The following is a 6,000-nucleotide window of genomic DNA, read 5'->3' on the forward strand; positions in this document are numbered from 1 at the left end:
GAAAACATCCCAGGATCAGCACAGAAATAGACAGAATTAATAAAAGAAAAGACTCAAGTATATAGAAACATAGTATTTGATAAGGATGGTATTTCAAATCAGTGGAGAGAAAAATGGACTATTGAAAGAAGCAGGTTGTACAATGAACCTGTCATTTGGAAAAGGATAGCAATTTGGAAAATAATTAAATTGAATCCATGACTTATATCTTGTTACAAAATAAATTCCAGAAGAATAAAAACTTACATATAAGGCAAAAAAGTAAATTCACAAATAAACTAAAGGAAACAATGGCAAATATGTGTCATAAACTTAGAATGCAGCAGGTTATTTCCAAGCATGACATGAAATCTAGAAGCAATAAAATAAATAATGAACACATACGTTCACATGAAAATCTGAGACTTCTGCAAGGCAAAATATATCATAACAAAATGAAGAAGACAGAGTCAATCAGAGAAAAGTATGGACAATACACAGAAAAGACAAAAGTCTAACAGCCCTAATATATATTAATATATATAATATATTTATGTATCATATGTTAACATATTAATATATGATATATTAACATTATATAAAAGTCTGTATTTAAAAAGGCAAATAGAAACTGCTGATATAGGATTAACCAAGATGGCGGAGTAGAAGGATGTGCTCTCACTCCCTCTTGCGAGAGCACCAGAATCACAACTGGCTGCTGGACAATCATCGACAGGAAGACAGTGGACTTCACCAAGGAGGATACCCCACGTCCAAGGACAGAGGAGAAGCCATAGTGAGACGGTAGGAGGGGCGCAATCAAAGTAAAATCAAATCCCATAACTGCTGGGTAGGTGACTCACAGACTGGCGAACACTTATACCAGAGAAGTCCACCCACTGGAGTGAAGGTTCTGAGCCGCACGTCAGGCTTCCCAACCTGGGGATCCGGCAACGGGATGAGGAATTCCTAGAGAATCAGACTTTGAAGCCTAGTGGGAATTGATTGCAGGACTTCGATAGGACTGGGGGAAACAGAGACCCCACTCGTGGAGGGCACACACAAAGTACTGTGCGCATCGGGACCCAGGGGAAGGAGCAGTGACTCTGGGGGAGACTGAACCAGACCTACCTGCTGGTGTTGGGGGGTCACCTGCAGAGGCAGGGGGTGGCTCTGTTTCACCGTGGGGACAAGGACACTGGCAGCAGAGGTTCTGGTAAGTGCTCCTTGGCGTGAGCCCTCCCAGAGTCTGCCATTAGCTCCACCAAAGAGCCCAGGTAGGCTCCAGTGTTGGGTTGCCTCAGGCAAAACAACCAACAGGGAGGGAACCCAGCCCCACCCATCAACAATCAAGTGAATTAAAGTTTTATGGAGCTCTGACTGCCACAGCAACAGTCAGCTCTACCCACCACCAGAGTCTCCCATCAAGCCTCTTAGATAGCCTGAACCACCAGAGGGCAGACAGCAGAAGCAAGAAAAACTACAATCCTGCAGCCTGCGGAGCAAAAACCACATTTACAGAAAGGTAGACAAGATGAAAAGGCAGAGGGCTATATACCAGATGAAGGAAAAAGAAAAAACCCCAGAAAAACAACTAAATGAAGTGGAGATAGGCAACCTTCCAGAAAAAGAATTCAGAATAATGATAGTGAAGATGATCCAGGACCTCGGAATAAGAATGGAGGCAAAGATTGAGAAGATGCAAGAAATGATTAACAAAGACCTAGAAGAATTAAAGAACAAACAAACAGAGATGACCAATACAATAACTGAAATGAAAACTACACTAGAAGGAATCAATAGCAGAATAACTGAGGCAGAAGAACGGATAAGTGACCTGGAAGACAGAATGGTGGAATTCACTGCTGCAGAACAGAATAAAGAAAAAAGAATGAAAAGAAATGAAGACAGCCTAAGAGACCTCTGGGACAACATTAAATGCAACAACATTCGCATTATAGGGGTCCCAGAAGGAGAAGAGAGAGAGAAAGGACCAGAGAAAATATTTGAAGAGATTATAGTCGAAAACTTCCCTAACATGGGAAAGGAAATAGCCACCCAAGTCCAGGAAGCGCAGAGAGTCCCATACAGGATAAACCCAAGGAGAAACACGCCGAGACACATAGTAATCAAATTGGCAAAAATTAAAGACAAAGAAAAATTATTAAAAGCAGCAAGGGAAAAACGACAAATAACATACAAGGGAACTCCCATAAGGTTAACAGCTGATTTCTCAGCAGAAACTCTACAGCCCAGAAGGGAGTGGCATGATATACTTAAAGTGATGAAAGGGAAGAACCTATAACCAAGCTTACTCTACCTGGCAAGGCTCTCATTAAGATTTGATGGAGAAATGAAAAGCTTTACAGACAAGCAAAAGCTAAGAGAATTCAGCACCACCAAACCAGCTCTACAACAAATGCTAAAGGAACTTCTCTAAGTGGGAAACACAAGAGAAGAAAAGGACCTACAAAAACAAACCCATAACAATTAAGAAAATGGTAATAGGAACATACATATTGATAATTACCTTAAACGTGAATGGATTAAAATGCTCCAACCAAAAGACACAGGCTCGTTGAATGGATACAAAAACAAGACCCATATATATGCTGTCTACAAGAGACCCACTTTAGACCTAGGGACACATACAGACTGAAAGTGAGGGGATGGAGAAAGATATTACATGCAAATGGAAATCAAAAGAAAGCTGGAGTAGCTATACTCATATCAGATAAAATAGACTTTAAAATAAAGAATGTTACAAGAGACAAGGAAGGACACTGCATAATGATCAAGGGATCAATCCAAGAAGAAGATATAACAATTATAAATATATATGCACCCAACATAGGAGCACCTCAATACATAAGGCAAATGCTAACAGCTATAAAAGAGGAAATTGACAGTAACACAATAATAGCGGGGGACTTTAACACCTCACTTACACCAATGGACAGATCATCCAAAATGAAAATAAATAAGGAAACAGAAGCTTTAAATGACACAATAGTCCAGATAGATTTAATTTATATTTATAGGACATTCCATCCAAAAACAGCAGATTACACGTTCTTCTCAAGTGCACACGGAACATTCTCCAGGATAGATCACATCTTGGGTCACAAATCAAGCCTCAGTTAATTTAAGAAAATTGAAATCATATCAAGCATCTTTTCTCACCACAACGCTAGGAGATTAGAAATGAATTACAGGGAAAAAAACGTAAAAAACACAAACACATGGAGGCTAAACAATACGTTACTAAGTAACCAAGAGATCACTGAAGAAATCAAAGAGGAAATCAAAAAATACCTAGAGACAAATGACAATGAAAACACGATGATCCAAAACTTATGGGATGCAGCAAAAGCAGTTTTAAGAGGGAAGTTTATAGCTATACAAGCCTACCTCAAGAAACAAGAAAAATCTCAAGTAAACAATCTAACCTTACACCTAAAGAAACTAGAGAAAGAAGAACAAACAAAACCCAAAGTTAGCAGAAGGAAAGAAATCATAAAGATCAGAGCGGAAATAAATGAAATAGAAACAAAGAAAACAATACCAAAGATCGATAAAACTAAAAGCTGGTTCTTTGAGAAGATAAACAAAATTGAAAAGCCATTAGCCAGATTCATCAAGAAAAACAGGGAGAGGACTCAAATCAATAAAATCAGAAATGAAAAAGGAGAAGTTACCACAAACACCGCAGAAATACAAACCATCCTAAGAGACTACTATAAGCAACCTTATGCCAATAAAATGGACAACCTGGAAGAAATGGACAAATTCTTAGAAAGGTATAACCTTCCAAGACTGAACCAGGAAGAAACAGAAAATATGAACAGACCAATCACAAGTAATGAAATTGAAACTGTGATTAAAAATCTTCCAACAAACAAAAGTCCAGGACCAGATGGCTTCACAGGTGAATTCTATCCAACATTTAGAGAAGAGCTAACACCCATCCTTCTCAAACTCTTCCAAAAAATTGCGGAGGAAGGAACACTCCCAAACTCATTCTATGAGGCCACCATCACTCTGATACCAAAACCAGACAAAGACACTACAAAAAAAGAAAATTACAGACCAATATCACTGATGAATATAGATGCAAAAATCCTCAACAAAATACTAGCACACAGAATTCAGCAACACATTAAAAGGATCATACACCACGATCACGTGGGATTTATCCCAGGGATGCAAGGATTCTTCAATATACGCAAATCAATCGATGTGATACACCATATTAACAAATTGAAGAATAAAAACCATATGATCATCTCAATAGATGCAGAAAAAGCTTTTGACAAAATTCAACACCCATTTATGATAAAAACTCTCCAGAAAGTGGGCATAGAGGGAACCTACCTCAACATAATAAAGGCCATATATGACAAACCCACAGCAAATATCATTCTCCATGGTGAAAAACTGAAAGCATTTCCTCTAAGATCAGGAACGAGACATGGTCGTCCACTCTCACCACTATTATTCAACATAGTTCTGGAAGTCCTAGCCACGGCAATCAGAGAAGAAAAAGAAATAAAAGGGATACAAATTGGAAAAGAAGAAGTAAAACTGTCACTGTTTGCAGATGACATGATAGTATACATAGAGAATCCTAAAGATGCCACCAGAAAACTACTAGAGCTAATCAATGAATTTGGTAAAGTTGCAGGATACAAAATTAATGCACAGAAATCTCTTGCATTCCTATACACTAATGATGAAAAATCTGAAAGGGAAATGAAGGAAACACTCCCATTTACCATTGCAACAAAAAGAATAAAATACCCAGGAATAAATCTACCTAGGGAGACAAAAGACCTGTATGCAGAAAACTGTAAGACACTGATGAAAGAAATTAAAGATGATACCAACAGATGGAGAGATATACCATGTTCTTGGATTGGAAGAATCAACATTGTGAAAATGACTATACTACCCAAAGCAATCTACAGATTCAATGCAATCCCTATCAAATTACCAATGGCATTTTTTACGGAGCTAGAACAAATCATCTTAAAATTTGTATGGAGACACAAAAGACCCCGAATAGCCAAAGCAGTCTTGAGGGAAAAAAACGGAGCTGGAGGAATCAGACTCCCTGACTTCAGACTATACTACAAAGCTACAGTAATCAAGACAATATGGTACTGGCACAAAAACAGAAACATAGATCAATGGAACAAGATAGAAAGCCCAGAGATAAACCCACGCACCTATGGTCAACTAATCTATGACACAGGAGGCAAAGATATACAATGGAGAAAAGACAGTCTCTTCAATAAGTGGTGCTGGGAAAACTGGACAGCTACATGTAAAAGAATGAAGTGAGAATACTCCCTAACACCATACACAAAAATAAACTCAAAATGGATTAGAGACCTAAATGTAAGACTGGACACTATAAAACTCTTAGAGGAAAACATAGGAAGAACACTCTTTGACATAAATCACAGCAAGATCTTTTTTGATCCACCTCCTAGAGTAAGCAAAATAAAAACAAAAATAAACAAATGGGACCTAATGAAACTTCAAAGCTTTTGCACAGCAAAGGAAACCATAAACAAGACGAAAAGACAACCCTCAGAATGGGAGAAAATATTTGCAAACAAATCAACGGACAAAGGATTAATCTCCAAAATATATAAACAGTTCATTCAGCTCAATATTAAAGAAACAAACACCCCAATCCAAAAATGGGCAGAAGACCTAAATAGACATTTCTCCAAAGAAGACATACAGATGGCCAAGAAGCACATGAAAAGATGCTCAACATCACTAATTATTAGAGAAATGCAAATCAAAACTACAATGAGGTATCACCTCACACCAGTTAGAATGGGCGTCATCAGAAAATCTACAAACAACAAATGCTGGAGAGAGTGTGGAGAAAAGGGAACCCTCTTGCACTGTTGGTGGGAATGTAAATTGATACAGCCACTATGGAGAACAATATGGAGGTTCCTTAAAAAACTAAAAATAGAATTACCATATGACCCAGCAATCCCA

This window comes from Balaenoptera physalus (assembly GCF_965194825.1).
Source record: "Balaenoptera physalus genome assembly, chromosome: 3".
Classification (NCBI taxonomy): domain Eukaryota; kingdom Metazoa; phylum Chordata; class Mammalia; order Artiodactyla; family Balaenopteridae; genus Balaenoptera; species Balaenoptera physalus.